This window comes from Leucopleurus acutus, assembly GCF_964270905.1.
Source record: "Leucopleurus acutus genome assembly, chromosome: 3".
Lineage (NCBI taxonomy): Eukaryota > Metazoa > Chordata > Mammalia > Artiodactyla > Delphinidae > Leucopleurus > Leucopleurus acutus.
Window position 1 is genome coordinate 143,369,118 of NC_139145.1, and position 18,297 is coordinate 143,387,414.

Consider the following 18,297-nt stretch of genomic DNA (forward strand, 5'->3'; position numbering starts at 1 on the left):
GGTTTGAAGTCCACTCTGTCATTCTCCACCTCAGCACTGTTTCATTCTTAGAACATTATTCAGCTTTCAAGTTTAGAATTTTTAAAACCAGGTTGCATGCTTTGTGTGTACCCCATTCCTTGCCCCACTTAAGTTCTTTGAAGCAGGAACACTGTTTGTCTTCTCCATATGTCTCACAGCCCAAGCACCTGCTTTGGAGTAAGTGCTTAATATATTTTTGTTGAATGAATACCTGAATAAATGCACGATTACTTTTTAAAAGGTAGCCTGATGTTTTCCAAACTATATAATGCTTCATATAAATATACATCAGGTAATGAAGTAGAGATGAGAAGAATTGGGCCATGAATTCTATCATCAGTGAAGGAGACATGAACCAAATGGAGGTATGTTGTTAAATATTCTATCTGCTCAGTGTGTGAAGCAGCAGTTTGGAAACACTGGCTATTAACAAAGTTGAAGAAAAGTAGAGGCTTGCACAGGCTGACAGATTCAGGGACAGGTTAATGTAGAAGAAAGGTCTTGAGGTAAGTTGAAAGAAATGTGGAACTGGGTTAGCATGGAAGGGTTAAGAAGAAATGATGAGTAAACCACGCAAAGCTACAGAGGCAGGAAACCTGGAATTATAGAGCTTCATGGGGGCACTAAGAAATCCTAACTTCCTGACTTTTAGACACAATCCTCCATGGAATTAGATTTCTGAATCCTCTGTTCACCCACTTAAATACCTTGGTTTATTTCAAAGCAGTTCTTTGCTTTTCTTAGTGTTTCTTAGAGCTTGCCTTCCTTTGGAAAAGAAAAAGAAAACATGAGAAATGAAGAAATCAGAATGTTTTACTCTGTAATCCCTCTCGAGATTTAGATTTTATTATAGACCATGTAATGCTTTTACCCTTATTCATTTTATTGAACAGTTGGTGACATTTCAGAACTTGCCTTCATCTGAGAATAACTCATGGCCAGGGAGGCCCATTTGTCACCCAGGGCTCTCTTGTTAATGAAGCCAAATGGGAGCAAAAAGATGTGTGACTTGGTTATTTGGTTAACCGCCCTTAGGGAAAGTATTTTATCCAGCCCCACACTGTGCGTCTTGAGAAGAGACTACCCTGGAAGCTAGGGTTATCAGAACTGGCCTTCTCCAGTGGGTCTGACACCTCTTATGTACTACTTTACATTCTGTTTGTCCCACCTCTTCCTCCAGCCACTGCTACAAAAACCAGTTCAGTGAACCTTTGCTTAAGTTTCATTCAAGTGCATCCTGACAACTTGCTCAGACTCATCTCAGAGCTCTGCTTCTGCCGTGGGGCTTCTCCTGTGCTGCAAGGGTGTTCTGGGCGCTCATCCAGGCACACAGGGAGGTTGGGGAGTTAACACCCAGGAGCCCACTCCTAACCAATGGAACTGGAAGCTGATGGATGAATGTTTTCTCCTTTGTCCCATGGTGGACAGTTCTGAGGCATGTTTTGTATGACTCTTCTTAAAGTCACTTTGGATCAAGCTCCAGCCGCCTACCATGGGTAATTAGGTAACACATTCTTCTATTGGCTTTTTTCCTTCTTTCTTCTACTTTCTGTCTTACCTCTTTCCTTCCCTGATGAATTACCCACAAACAAGCCTTTGTCCCAGGCTCTTTCGGAGGGGGGGCACACCCAAAGCTAAAACATCCATTAAAACAAAGCAAGAATTACTCAAATGGCAAAATGTCAAGAGTTCTTAAAAAGGCCTGTAACCCAAAATAGCACTGATGCAAGAAACTCACAGTTCAACATATCACCATTGTAAATACTAGTCTTTGTTGCAGAAATAAATACCTTTTGTGGTGGTTATTGGGATGAGAAACTGGGGCTAGGTTGGTCAGACAAGAGCTGAGTAACCCGAAGAAAGAACAGGCAAGATGGAGTTCTTTAATCAGGGGATATCCTGAGGCCTACAGGGTGGAGTGCTAAGAGAAACACTGAGAAGAGAGATGATCTGATGCTGAACACAATCTTTTATTTATTTATTTATTTATTTAGTGGTACACGGGCCTCTCACTGTTATGGCCTCTCCCGTTGCGCAGCACAGGCTCGGGACGCACAGGCTCAGCGGCCATGGCTCACGGGCCCAGCCGCTCCGCGGCATGTGGGATCCTCCCGGACCGGGGCACGAACCCGTGTCCCCTGCATCGGCAGGCGGACTCTCAACCACTGCGCCACCAGGGAAGCCCTGAACACAATCTTTATTCGTGACTCAGTGTTGCCTGGGGGTTGCACAAGATGTGGAACTGTAAGGGCTGGCACTCTGCTGCCCCTTCTCTTTGTCCAGCTTGCTACTGGTCAAAGGCATGTGGCCTTTTTACAATTTAAACATACCTCAATAATTTCACAAGTGGTTAAAATCATTCTTTAAGGACAACAGGACATGAATTATTGAGGTCATTGTAGTAAAACACTGCCCATTTTACTTATAGAAAAGGGTAAACCTAGGCTGATTGACCAGAGTACTTTAACTCTCTGCCATGCCCTGCTCAGCCTGCACAGACTCGTAGATCAAGATTGCACCAAGGAACTTCGTACATAAAGAAACGGGGCTCTGGTAGGATGGTGACCACATTTAGGGCAGGAAGCAAGGTCTTCTGACTTACAAATCAGACTGTACATTTTCTCTGATTGGTGTACCTTCTCAAAGGGAAAAATGAGTAAGCTTGGGGTGGGTAGCAAGGGCAGATCTAGATCACAATAATATATCCTATCTGGGAGAATTTGTTGTTTTCCTTCTTTTATAAAAGGCTTTGCTTTTTGTTTCCTTCACACGTCTGTTGTTTCCTCTATTTCCTGCTCCTACTTACTGACAATGAAAGGTTTTTATATTTTTACACGCATATGTACATAATCACCCAAAGTGTTTGTGTTCTGTTATCTTTAGCAAACGCTTTACTCCCAAGCTCTAAGGCTTCCAAAAACATCTTAAAAAGTCAGCACTTAGTTTATTTTCTTATCCCAACCACCCACAAGCCATAGATTCCATTATGATTTAATGTTAAGAGAACCCTCTACTGGGCTCAGTAGGTCTTGAGATTTTAAGAGGCTCGTTCCTGCCACTCAAGGTAATCTAATTGCTTTTTGGATATTGTTGAAACATTTTTTTCTTTCTTTTTATTATTATTATTTTTGAAAACAGCTTGATGTTCTGAGCACCTTGAGTGCCTCCCACAATGCACATTTTCTTAGGTAAATCTGATATTTTAAAATATTTTTGTTCAATATTTATAAGCAAATTTAATATACTCCTATTCTATGGGAAACGGAGATAGAACCAAAATTTCCCATTAATATTACGTAGCTAGTTAACCTAAGGGGCCCCAACAGTTCAAAGCTCACATAAATATTAACTTTAATCCCTTACATCTAGGGCTTCCCATTGTTAGTTTAACCCACAGAGCCCAATAACTTGGCTCCCTGAGGCAAATCCTCAGGAGCACTGTGCAGTTTTAAAATCAGTTCAGAGTTCTGGAATTATTTCTTAAACTCTCCATTTGTTTGGCTTACTGATCCTGGTTTTGCTGTTGTTGTTTTCTTTTGTTTTCATCTCACAAATATGTATGTGAAATGTATCAGTATAGAAATTTGAGTATTTATAACCATCATATTTTTCATTTGATTGCTAAATCTATTTTAACTAAAGCACGTAAAACTCCAGCTTTCAGTCAGCCAGTATTTTACAAAAGTCCTTTGCAAATGGAAATGTTAGAAGAATCTAAAATGAGTTGACGGGCGAGTCAGTTTTGATTTGAGTTTCTATTTTCTAAATAGAAAATTTCAGATCTTTGAATACCTTAAATCTGAAGAATTTAATCAAACAAATGAATATTTATTACTGAATTGAAGCTTGCTGACAAATGTGGGAAATATGCTAAAAGGAAAACAAAGAGCATGTAGAACATGTTATTTTCATATTATTTCCTGATGATGGTTGATTCAATAAGCGTTCCCAAATCCTGTCTTCCTGCTTTTCTTTATAGAATTAGCCAAATACTTGTTTCTCCATCTCCTTTGCTTTCTTAATAAAGGGGACCATCCTGATTGGCACCACCGCTCTGTCCTTCAGCCTATCAACAATATAATGAAATCTTCCTTCATTAAAGATTCTGTAATTAAGGAAAAAATTAAGTTCTATTTGTCTAACCCATTATCGATTGGGTTTCATTTACTGTGTGCATATCCAAACTGCTACACCTTCATATTCAAAATACAAACTTCCAGGACCAGTGTAAGCCACTGAGGATCACTGTTCTCCACAGAACAGCGTGCAAAAGGAAGCTATAAACTACAACTCTGCCTAACAGTGGAATAGAAATACCCTTCTAACAAAGTGTTCTGTACTGAATGAATGTTACTTTATTCGAATGGCATTAATTAGTTGTGTATTACTTACAGTGAAGCAGCACAGAGATTTTATTCATTAATGATTAAGCCTTCTGTTTGTTTGTTTTTGCTACAATGCAGTTCTCCTAAGCTTGAGTGTAGGCCTTCTTTGATTTGGGGGGAATGCTAAGAAAAATAATTATCCTTAATTTTACCAGCAGTTAGCATAAAAGATGTTAACATTATAAATTTAAATCAGGACACTAATTGAGAAGCTTGGGGACTCCAGTTCTTATTGTATTCCAGTGTCTTCCCAATTTCTCTCCTTTCCAATTTATTGGATACTTTGTCTACTCATCCTTTAATTATACTAACCTAGAGACCAAAGAAATTAAGAAGGTACATCTGCATAGGGCCCATACTAGGGATCCACTTCAGGGCTCAGAGGATCCTTGGCATAAGACTTACTACAATACATTCAGCACCACATAGACAACTTTTCTTTCAAGAGCATTCTAAATCAAACCATGAATCCAGATAAAGGATTTAGGTAAAAATCTACATTTAGAAAAATTTCTAAGTCTAACGAGCTTTTGAGAACAGATTAAAAATAACTTTTTCCTAAACTTTCAGAACTCTAGGTTAAATTGGAAAACTGAGCCAAAGCTGAATTTTCTTTTTTCCCAGGAGAAAATGAAACACTCCTAAGTAGATATATTAGTTTCCTAGGGCTGCCATAACAAAGTACCACAAACTGGATGGCTTAAACAACAAAAATGTATTATGTTACAGTTCTGGAGAGTAGAAGTCTGAGATCAAAGTGTCGGCAGACTTGGTTCTTTCCGAGAGCTGTGAGGGAGAATCTGTTCGATGATTCTCCCATAGTTTCCTGTAGTTTTGTGGCAATCTTTGGTATTCCTTTACTTGTAGATATATCACCCCACTCTCGGCTTTCATCATTCCATTGCATTCTCCCTTTATATGTGTCTGTCACTATGTCCAAATTTCCCTTTTTGTAAAGATACAATCACATTGGGTTAGGGTCCATCCTTGTAACCTTATCTTAACTTGATCATGTGGAAATATTCTTTTTCTAAATAAGGTCACATTCACAGGTACTGGGGGTAAGGATTGCAACATCTTTTGGAAGACACAATTCAACTCATAACATTATATAGACTGAATGTAACTGAAAGATTTCAACAAAATCTGAAAAGAACCAGTAAAGCTCAATCCTCCAACTGCACAAAGTTCTAGATAATCTACTCCCAATCCTGTGCCTTCACACTTGAGTGGGGTGTGTTTAGAAGGCAACGATTTATTCCACAGATTCCATGTTCAAGAACTTAAAAGGGATTAAAAGAGTCAAGAAGAGATCATCAAAGTTAAATAAAAGTAAATAAAAAGTCTGGGTGAGTGAAACATTGTCACTGAAAACATGAAAACGTTCTACAGCAAAAATAGGTAATATATTAAGCAAAAGATAGATGAACAAATTAAACATCAAAAGAAAACCTTCATGACTGCTCCATATTAAAGGAGAATTAAGTGAAGACATGATTTATTTATTTATTTATTTGACATCTTTATTGGAGTATAATTGCTTTACAATGGTGTGTTAGTTTCTGCTTTATAACAAAGTGAATCAGCTATACATATACATATATCCCCTTATCCACTCCCTCTTGCGTCTCCCTCCCACCCTCCCTATCCCACCCCTCTAGGTGGTCGCAAAGCACCCAGCTGATCTCCCTGTGCTATGTGGCTGCTTCCCACTAGCTATCTGTTTTACATTTGGTAGTGTATATATGTCCATGCCACTCTCTCACTTTGTCCCAGTTTATACTTCACACTCCCCTTTTCCTCAAGTCCATTCTCTACGTCTGCATCTTTATTCCTGTCCTGCCCCTAGGTTCTTTAGAACCATTTTTGTTTGTTTGTTTTTTAGATTCCATATATATGTGTTAGCATACGGTATTTGCTTTTATCTTTCTGACTTACTTCACTCTGTATGACAGACTCTACTAGGTCCATCCAGCTTACTGAAATAACTCAATTTCCTTTCTTTTAATGACTGAGTAATATTCCATTGTATATATGTGCCATATCTTCTTTATCCATTCATCTGTCAATGGACACTTAGGTTGCTTCCATGTCCTGGCTATTGTAAATAGAGCTGCAATGAACATTGTGGTACATGACTCTTTTTGAATTATGGTTTTCTCAATGTATATGCCTAGTAGTGGGATTGCTGGGTCATATGGTAATTCTATTTTTAGTTTTTTAAAGAACCTCCATACTGTTCTCCATAGTGGCAGTATCAATTTACATTCCCACCAACAGTGCAAGAGGGTTCCCTTTTCTCCACACCATCTCCAGCATTTATTGTTTGTAGATTTTTTTTGAAGATGCCCATTCTGACTGGTATGAGGTGATACCTCACTGTAGTTTTGATTTGCATTTCTCTAATGATTAATGATGTTGAGCATTCTTTCATGTGTTTGTTGGCAATCTGTGTATCTTCTTTGGAGAAATGTCTGTTTAGGTCTTCTGCCCATTTTTGGATTGGATTGTTTTTTTTTTTTTTTGATAATGAGCTGCATGAGCTGCTTGTAAATTTTGGAGATTAATCCTTTGTCAGTTGCTTCATTTGCAAATATTTTCTCCCATTCTGAGGATTGTCTTTTCATCTTGTTTAGGTTTTCCTTTGCTGTGCAAAAGCTTTTAAGTTTCCTTAGTTCCCATTTGTTTACTTTTGTTTTTATTTCCATTCCTCTAGGAGGTGGGTCAAAAAGGATCTTGCTGTGATTTATGTCACAGAGTGTTCTGCCTATGTTTTCTCTAAGAGTTTTATAGGGTCTGGCTTTACATTTAGGTCTTTAATCCATTTTGAGTTTATTTTTGTGTATGGCGTTAGGGAGTGTTCTAATGTCATTCTTTTACATGTAGCTGTCCAGTTTTCCTAGCACCACTTGGAAGGGTGGTGTCTTTTCTCCACTCTATATTCTTACCTCCTTTATCAAAAATAAGGTGACCATAGGTGCGTGGGTTTACCTCTGGGCTTTCTATCCTGTTACATTGATCTATATTTCTTTTTTTGTGCCAGTACCATACTGTGTTGACTACTGTAGATTTGTAATATAGTCTGAAATCCAGGAGACTGATTCCTCCAGCTCCGTGTTTCTTTCTCAAGATTGCTTTGGCTATTCGGGATCTTTTGTGTTTCCATATTAATTGTGAAATATTTGGTTCTAGTCCTGTGAAAAATGCCAGTGGTAGTTTGATAGGGATTGCATTGAATCTGTAGATTGCTTTGGGTAGTATAGTTATTTTCACAATGTTGATTCTTCCAACCCAAGAACATGGCATATCTCTCCATCTGTTTGTATCATCTTTAATTTCTCTCATCAGTGTCTTATAGTTTTCTGCATTACAGGTCTTTTGTTTCCTTACGTAGCTTTATTCCTAGGTATTTTATTCTTTTTGTTGCAATGGTAAATGGGAGTGTTTCCTTAATTTCTGTTTCAGATTTTTCATCATTAGTGTATAGGAATGCAAGAGATTTCTGTGCATTAATTTTGTATCCTGCAACTTTACCAAATTCATTGATTAGCTCTGGTTTTTTGGTAGCATCGTTAGGATTCTCTATGTACAGTATCATATCATTGGCAGTGACAGCTTTACTTCTTCTTTTCTGAATTGGATTCCTTTTATTTCTTTTTCTTCTCTGATTCCTGTGGCTAAAACTTCCAAAACTATGTTGAATAATAGTGGTGAGAATGGACAACCTTGTCTTGTTCCTGGTCTTAATGGAAATGGTTTCACTTTTTCATCATTGAGAACAATGTTGCATGTGGGTTTTTCATATATGGCCTTTATTATGTTGAGCTAAGTTCCCTCTATGACTACTTTCTGGAGGGTTTTTATCATAAATGGGTGTGGAATTTTGTCAAAAGCTTTTTCTGCATCTATTGAGATGATCATATGGTTTTTCTCCTTCACTTTGTTAATATGGTGTATCCCATTGATTGGTTTGCATATATTGAAGAATCCTTGCATTCCTGGGATAAATCCCACTTGATCATGGTGTATGAGTGTTTTCATGTGCTTTTGGATTCTGTTTGCTAGTATTTTGTTGAGGATTTTTGTGTCTATGTTCATCAGTGATATTGGCCTGTAGTTTTCTATTTTTGTGACATCTTTGTCTGGTTTTGGTATCAGGGTGATGGTGGACTCATGGACTGAGTTTGGGAGTGTTCCTCCCTCTGCTGTATTTTGGAAGACTTTGAGAAGGATAGGTGCTAGCTCTTCTCTAAATGTTTGATAGAATTTGTCTTGAAGCCATTTGGTCCTGGGCTTTGGTTTGTTGGAAGATTTTTAATCATTTCAATTTCAGTGCTTGTGATTGGTCTGTTTATATTTTCTGTTTCTTCCTGGTTCAGTCTCAGAAGGTTGTGCTTTCCTAAGAATTTGTCCATTTCTTCCAGGTCGTCCATTGTAGTTATCTCTCAGGATCCTTTGTATTTCTACAGTGTCTGTTGTTACTTCTCCTTATTCATTTCTAATTCTATTGATTTGAGTCTTCTCCCTTTTTTTCTTGATGAGTCTGGCTAATGGTTTATCAATTTTGTTTATCTTCTTAAATAACCAGCTTTTAGTTTTATTAATCTTTGCTATTGTTTCCTTCATTTCTTTTTAATTTATTTCTGATCTGATCTTTATGATTTCTTTCCATATGCTAACTTTGGTGTTTTTTTGTTCTTCTTTCTCTAATTGCTTTAGGTGTAAGGTTAGGTTGTTTATTTGAGATGTTTCTTGTTTCTTGAGGTAGGATTTTATTGCTATAAACTTCTCTCTTAGAACTGTTTTTGCTGGTCCCATAGGTTTTGGGTCATTGTGTTTTCATTGTCAGTTGTTTCTAGGTATTTTTGGTTTCTTCTTTGATTTCTTCAGTGATCTCTTGGTTATTTAGTAGCTGCTGTTTAGCCTCAATGTGTTTGTATTTTTTACAGATTTTTTTCCTGTAATTGATATCTAGTCTCATAGCATTGTGGTCAAAAAAATACTTGATACAACTTCAATTTTCTTAAATTTACCAAGGCTTGATTTGTGAACCAAAATATGATCTATCCTGGAGAAAATTCCATGAGCACTTGAGAGGAAAGTGTATTGTTTTGTTTTTGGATGGAATGTCCTATAAATATCAATTAAGTCCATCTTTTTTATGCATCATTTAAAGCTTGTGTTTCCTTGTTGATTTTCATTTCGGATGATCTGTCTATTGGTGTAAGTGGGCTGTTAAAATCCTGAGTTTAACACAGTATAAATCCACAATACTCTTATTTTGTTACTGTCGATTTCCCTTTTTATGGCTGTTAGCCTTTACCTTATGTATTGAGGTACTCCTATGCTGGGTGAATAAATATTAACCATTGTTGTATCTTCTCCTTGGATTGATCCCTTGATCATTATGTAGTGTCCGTCTTTGTCTCTTGTAATAGTCTTTATTTTAAAGTCTATTTTGTCTGATATGAGAATTGCTACTCCAGCTTTCTTTTGATTTCCCTGTGCATGGAATATCTTTTTCCATCCCCTCACTTTCAGTCTGTATGTGTCCCTAGGTCTGAAGTGGGTCTCTTGTAGACAGCATATATGCGGTTCTTGTTTTTGTATCCATTCAGCCAGTCTGTGTCTTTTGGTTGGAACATTTAATCCCTTTATATTTAAGGTAATTATCAATATGTATGTTCCTATTACCATTTTCTTAATTATTTTTGTTTTGTTATTATAGGTCTTTTCCTTCTCTTGTGTTCCCTGCCTAGGGAAGTTACTTCAGCATTTGTTGTAAAGCTAGTTTGGTGGTGCTGAATTCTCTTAACTTTTGTTTGTCTGTAAAGCTTTTAATTTCTCCGTTGAATCTGAATGAGATCCTTGTTGGGTAGAGTAATCTTGGTTTTAGATTTTTCCCTTTCATCACTTTAAATATGTCCTGCCACACTCTTCTGGCTTGCAAAGTTTCTGCTGAAATATCAGCTGTTAACCTTATGGGGATTCCTTTTTATGTTATTTGTTGTTTTTCCCTTGCTGCTTTTAATATTTTTTCTTTGTATTTAATTTTTGTTAGTTTGATTAATATGTGTCTTAGCATGTTTCTCCTTGGATTTATCCTGTGTGGGACTCTCTGCGCTTCCTGGACTTGGTTGACTATTTCCTTGCAATATGAGGGATTTTTTCAACTATAATCTCTTCAAATATTTTCTCAGTCCCTTTCTTTTTCTCTTCTTCTTCTTGGATCTCTATAATTCCAATGTTGGTGTGTATAATGTTGTCCCAGAGGTCTCTGAGACAGTCCTCAATTATTTTCATTCTTTTTTCTTCATTCTGCTCTGTGGTAGTTATTTCCACTGATTTATCTTCCAGGTCACTTATCCGTTCTTCTGCCTCAGTTATTCTGCTATTGATTCCTTTTAGAGAATTTTTAGTTTCATTTATTGTGTTGTTCATCATTGTTTGTCTGGTCTTTAGTTCTTCTAGGTCCTTGTTAAATGTTTCTTGTATTTTCTCCATTCTATTTCCATGATTTTGGATCATCTTTACTATCATTACTCTGAAGTCTTTTTCAGGTAGTCTGCCTATTTCCTCTTCATTTGTTTGGTCTGATGGGTTTTTACCTTGCTCCTTCATCTGCTGTGTGTTTCTCTATCTTCTCATTTTGCTTAACTTACTGTGTTTGGGGTCTTCTTTTCACAGGCTGCAGGCTCGAAGTTCCCATTGTTTTTTGGTGTCTGCCCCCAGTGGCTACGTTTGTTTCAGTGTGTTGTGTAGGCTTCCTGGTAGAGGGGACTAGTGCCTGTGTTCTGGTGGATGAGGCTGGATCTTGGCTTTCTGGTGGGCAGGACTGCATTCGGTGGTGTGTTTTGGGGTGCCTGTGATGTTATAATGATTTTAGGCAGCCTCTCTGCTAATGAGTGGGGTTGTGTTCCTGTCTTTCTAGTTGTTTGGTATAGGGTGTCCAGCTTGCTGGTTGTTGAGTGGAGCTGGGTCTTAGCATTGAGATGGAGATCTCTGGGAGGGTGTTCGCTATTTGATATTGCATGGGGCCGGGAGGTCTCTGGTGGACCAATGTCCTGAACTTGGCTCTTCCACCTTAGAGGCACAGGCCTGACGCTTGGCTGGTGCACCAAGACCCTGTTAGTCACACAGCTCAGAAGAAAATGGGGAAAGAAAGAGAGAGAGAGAGAGAGAGAGAGAGAGAGAGAGAGAGAGAGGGAGGGAGGAGGGAGGGAGGGAGGGAGGGAGGGAAAGAGAGAGGGAGGAAGAAAGAAAGAAAGGAAGGGTTATTAAAATAAAAAATTAAAAAATTATAAAGTAATTTAAATAAAAGAAAAAAAAAGAATTAAAGAAGAGAGCAACGAAACCAAAGAACAAATCCACCAATGATAACAAGCGCTAAAAACTATACTAAAAAGCACACCCAAAAAAAACTGACAGACAGAACCTTAGGACAAATGGTAAAAGCAAAGCTCTACAGACAAAATCACACAAAGAAGCATACACATACACATACACACTCACAGAGTGAGAAAAAGAAAATAAATAAATATATATATAGCTGAGCTGGGCTCAGCTCCCAGCCCCCACCTGCCCCTGGCAGGTGAGCACAGAAGCCTCTCAGGCTGGTGAGTGCTGGTCGGCACCAATTCTCTGTGCGGGAATCTTTCCACTTCACCCTCTGCACCCCAATGCTGTGCTCCCATCTGTGTCTCTGATGCTTCCCTGGTGCCAAGCCCCTCCCGCCCTGTCTCTGCCAGTGAAGGGGCTTCCTAGTGTGGGGAAACTTTTCCTCCTTCACAGCTCCCTACCCGAGGTGCAGGTCCTGTCCCTATTCTTTTGTCTCTGTTTTTTCTTTTTTCTTTTGCCCTACCCAGGTACGTGGGGAGTTTCTTGCCTTTTGGGAAGTCTGAGGTCTTCTGCCAGCGTTCAGTAGGTGTTCTGTAGGAGTTGTTCCACATATAGATGTATTTCTGATGTATTTGTGGGGAGGAAAGTGATCTCCATGTCTTACTCCTCTGCCATCTTGAAGGTCTCTCTGAAGACATGAATTTTGAGGAAAAAGTACTCATAGATAAGATTATTAAAATAGCATAGTAACATTAAAAGAAATAGAAGAAAAAATAAAGAGTTAAAATCTATTCAAACCAATAAATTGAATAGAAATAGTATCTAAAGGACTAGGAGAGCTTAATTTTTATTACTTATTTGGGGAAAAAGATCACTGCAATAAATGTAAAGAAGTAGGAAATAGATAGAAAGAGATGAAAGTAATTAACAGAAAAATACGAAAATAGAAGACAAAGACCATCCAACATAAGCATAATTGTTGTCTTTTAAAACCATTCAAAGATATAATAGCTGAAACTTTTACTGAAATGGATCTGTAGGTCATAGGGCATGCATAGTTATAGGAAAAGAGATAAATATATGTTGCTGCTAAGTCATAGCTGAGAAAATAATAGTTTACTTAGATGTATAGATGAAAAAATTGAGTTGCTTATAAGGAGGAATATCAGGGTGGCCTTAGATATCTTTTTACCATTGTACCATGCCAGAGAACAGTAGAGCAACATCTACATTTATAAAGCCCTGAGAAATAGAAAGTATAACAAGAAATTTATACCTAGCCACATTATTCTTTATTAATTCCCAGACTTATTCAAATCACAGATTTCCTCAAGCATGAAAGAATTGAGGAAATATAACACCCAGGATCCTTTCTTTTAAAAATCGCTTGATGACCACATGTAGACAAAAAAGATAAATAAAAAATAAATTAACTAATAAGATATTCTTTGCTAAAATATCAGTGTTGAGCATTTGAATACAGAATTAAGAATAAATAACCATGGGTCCTATAGTCACATAATAATGTAAATGTTATAAACCTTAACATACAAATAGAAAAAAGAAATAAGAAAAAAATAGTGTTTCTAAAATTTCAATTTTTCCCCTTATTTTAGGGAAATTTGGGTAAGTACTATCTTCTCATATTAAAAAAATGAATCTGAGCTTCACCATTCCTTCATTTTCAGTTCATTTCCCTTTTCTCTCTATTAAGTATAATACAAAAATAAAGTTCAATATTTTTATTAAAAACAGCATGTAAGATGTAATTTTATTTTTATGGAAGTGCTTTCTTCATATCTCTATCTCTCTCTCCATAAATATATAGATGCATGGAATATTGTGCACCTAATATCTACCATGATTAGTTCCAGGTGGAAAAATGTGGAGAATTTTCTAATCTTTATTGTTCTGTATTGCTGCAGTTTCTTCTTTAAATATGTAACATTAAAGCAATAACAAGTCTGTTTTCCAAATAATAGAAATGGCCATTTGCGTAGGAAAGCAGACAGCTAAAAAGAGAACAGATGCCATCAACCATTTCTATGTCCTTATTCATTTCAACAATCAGATTAGATTCACATCGCCCTGTTTAGTTCCATAGCTTTATAAACTTTGAATTTTGAAGAATATTATCTGGCTGTTTGTTAACTTAGGAACTCATGCATATACACATTCTGTCATAGTACAGTATTAAATATTTTTGGTTATTGATTCCACACAGGAAAAAGAATACTTATTCTCAGTTTCCCTAGGGGAAAAATGGCTTCCTGAACTTATTTCAACCTTATTTTTGTAAATGTTGCTATTATGTCATAATGAAATATTGTCAGCCTCCAGCTAACTAAGAGTGTAATCCCATCAACTAATAGCTGGCTTCTAGAGGGAGAGCAAGCACGTTGCTAGGGACCCGTGGTCTTACCAAGCGGTGACTGATAACCCCTAGCAGAATACACAAATGCAAAAGAACACAGTTTTTTTGGTTTGGTTTTGGGGTTTTTTTTTTTTTTGCGGTACGCGGGCCTCTCACTCTCGTGGCCTCTCCCGTTGCGGAGCACAGGCTCCAGACACGCAGGCTCAGCGGCCATGGCTCACGGGCCCAGCCGCTCCGCGGCATGCGGGATCCTCCCGGACCGGGGCACGAACCCGCGTCCCCTGCATCGGCAGGCGGACTCTCAACCAGTGCGCCACCAGGGAAGCCCCAAAAGAACACATTTTTAAAGAAGCAGTGTAGAGCAGATAATATCTCTGCCTCAACAGAAAGGGAATTCTTATGGGAACCTGTCTACTACTTTGCCAAAGCTGAAAAGGTGCTAGAACTCCTTATGGCATGTCTATATGTAGAGTTTTCTTTCAAACTTTCTTCTCCTTGAAGTCTTAGACAAATGTTCAGTTAGTTCTGGTTCAACTAGAATTGTTCACAAATATAAGCTTGACATTGCAAATGCTTCCCTTTCCTTCCATTGTTCTCATACTTTGAGCAGATTGTCCTGAGGGAACTATAGGTACATATGAGGTTAGTTTGTACTTCTCATTGCTAGGAAGCTCGTCACTTAGTGAGCTGAGTACTTAATCCATCAGTGTTGAATACAGTCTCCAAAGCATTGGGCATTCTGACATGTGGAGTCAATAGAGAGAAATTCTGAATATCCAATAGCAACAAGCTTTATGCTGAGAAGAAGTAATTAAAGATAAATTCCCAATGATCTCATGTTCATTTGGATTTTATCTTTTCCATGATCGCAACACACACACACACACACACACACACACACACACACACACAATGTCATAATAAAATAAATTAACAGAAACTATAGACATCTATTAAAAGTCAAATATTTAAGAATTTATAAACTGCCTCTGATAGGATTCATTCAAATTCAACATATATTTATTAACTATGTTCTATCTGGAAGACTCTATGCTATGTATAATATTTTGAGTAATGTGATGAACAGCAAGACTAGCTTCTTGCAAGATACTCGGTACAGAAAAATTGGAAGCAGAATAGAAGACAAGGGAGGGATTCTGGATAAAGCCAGAGCTAAGTAAAGATGGAAGAAGAAATATACAACATAATTGTATCTTTAAGACAGAGTAAAAGGTACCAGCAAAAGAAGAAGAAAGAAAGGGTCACATGGAGCAATTATTGGGCAGGTTTGACTTCAGCTAAGCAAAAATAATTTAGTATAGCGATTTTATGAAAGAAAAAAGGGCATGCATTCACGAAGCATAATAATGCAAATATAAGTTGAGTAGCTGACATTACCAGGCAGATCAAACTTGAAAAAGTCACCATCCTACCTTCAAGTTGTCTTCCATCTAGTAAGCAAGATGATATAAATAAATAGATTACCATGATATGAGAAGAAAAGCAAACGATAAATTGTGAATCGTCCAAGGAAGTATGGTGGACACTGTGATGTACCATGTGTATCCCCTTTAGGAATGAAAGATTTATTCCCCCACTGCTGAAAGAAAAACTTCGGACGGCAGCCCCTACAGGATTGACTCAGCTGAAGAGAGACACATCACTCAAGGACATGCTGCCGTGCCAGGGTCGCCACACCTACTGACTAATTGATGTCAGGGTATAAATGACGGTTCACTTATCCTGACTTCAGATTTCCCCATAAAGTTAGTCTGAGGCCCTCATTGAGACTACTGCAGGTCAATTTCTGCTGCTTCTCCCTCCCGCTTTTTTATTTTTCCTTCCACAGTTGTTAACCTCAAGAATACTCCCTTATATCTCTATGTTAATTACTGTGTTAGTATCTGCTTCTGAGGAACCAACTCGGTAGAATTTCACACCACAAGTGGTCTGAGAAAGCAGACAGTGGGATGGAATTTGCTACTTGGCTGGCAGTGAGATCACAATCGCTGGTGGTATGTGAAACACAGATGGTCCCTGGGAGAAGGTGGTGGTGTAATAGTTAAAACTTCCACTGGTGAACTGGGATGAAATAGCGGTGGAAGAGAATTCGTTAGATGGTGTCATATATCAGGCTCTTGAGAAATATACAGGAAATAGTATCTTATGAGGACTGTGGAATTAGGTGACTCTTGCTAAATTTGATTGATGTGCTGGACCAGCAGGCAGAAGAAGTTTACCATTTTGCCTTGGGTAATTGATACTGGTAAGGCTGTGGTCATACAGTGGGGCCAGGGAGGAATATGTCTGGGACCAGATGCTATGCTTGGGATCTTCTTTATTGTTGCTCACCCCCTTTTGACAGTAAATGGACAAGTGCATGGTTGTGCCCTCTCTTATCATGGAAACAGCATTGCTTTAGAAGCCAGACGACCCAGATGAATTCTAATTTGAGCTCAGCATTTATTATCTATATGGATTACTACATATCTCTGGTTCTCAGTTTCCTACGTATGAAATGAGGAGGCCAAACAGTTGATATCTAAGTTCTTCTTCAGCATTACTATTATAAAAGGAAAAAAAACAGAACAGATATTATAAACATGACACTTAAAAGAAGCCACAGATTTCACACTTATAAAAAATGTAGCATTTCATTCATACAGTTGTCCCTTGGTATCAGCGGGGAATTGGTGCCAGGATCCCCCCATACCAAAATCCGTGGAAGTTCAAGTCTCTGGGTTGGCCCTCTGTACTCCCTGGTTTTGCATCCATGGATTCAACCAGCTATGGATCATGGACTATGTTTACCATCTGCTGTTGGTTGAATCCACAGATGAGAACCTGCAGATATGGAGCGCCAGCTGTAGTCTAGAGAAGAAAACATAAAACCTTATGTTTTTCACTCTTGGAGTATAGTAAAGGGAACAACTCACTGCTCACCTATTATGGGATGTGAGGAATGATCAATAAAAGACAAATTCACCAAATAGAAGCAAAAGAGCATATTAAGACCAATACCATTTGGGATACCTCTACAATTTAAAGTGTGTTGTGCTTCTACTATACAGACGAAATGGATTCAAACGGAACATTGCTAGAAACAGAAAGAACTTTTGCTTTAGAATTGGGATGAAACATTCATGTGAAGGATGGAAGTTCCATTTGATTTATGGAATCTGCTTCAAAGCAATTTACAAAAAGTTTTAAGATTTTAGCATTCTACTGCTCAGCTATAATTTTAGAATGCTCAGTTAAAGAAACCTTAAGCCAATAAAATCTAATAGAGTTTTTCTGGGTCTGGCTGAGAGATGGTCTCTGTAGTAGTAAAATTTTGTAAATCCAGTTGATATACCAATACTGAAGAGGATGGTTGATACGTCATTCACACAGCTCCTTTCAGCCACCTTCTAAGGTTACTCAGGAAGCTGAGGGGCATATGGAAATATGCCTTATCAGAGCCAGAAAGTCCTCATACCAATTACATTTGCTTTGTAAGTCTGGAAAGCTACTTAACTTGCTGAACGAGTATTCTGTTAAATTCGTTTGTTAAAAAACAGAGATTTTGTGTGTGTGTGTGTGTATGTGTGTGCGTCATGGTGGAACTCAGAGAACAGTAGCCATTACTGATATGTCAGTTGTTACTTCTTTACCTCATTTAAGTTTATTAGTCATAGACTATCTTGTAGAAAATTTGAAACCACTATGAAGTCATTTTTCCACTTCAAAAATTTTAATTTTCTTTAAAGAGTTTCCTTAATAAACTATTATTATCAAGCTTATGGAGCTGATAAAAATTTCAACTGATACATAACATTAATAACTCTATGTATCTTCATGACTTAGTATGTTTATGGAACGGAAACATCAGGAGGGGAATCCAGCTCAGAACCTTAACTGACTATCCATTGTTTCTCATTAGTCAAGCCAGCAATAGATCTGGTTTTGCCATAATCGCTGTGAGTATGAGATAATCATATTAACTTCAAAATGGAAACCTAATTATATGCATAATCTTATCATTTGGGGTTTTTTTTAAATTTTTATTTATTTTGTTTATACAGCAGGTTCTTATTAGTTATCTATTTGATACATATTAGTGTATATATGCCAATCCCAATCTCCCAGTTCATCCCACCCCCACCCCCGTCACGCTTCCCCCGCTTGGTGTCCATACGT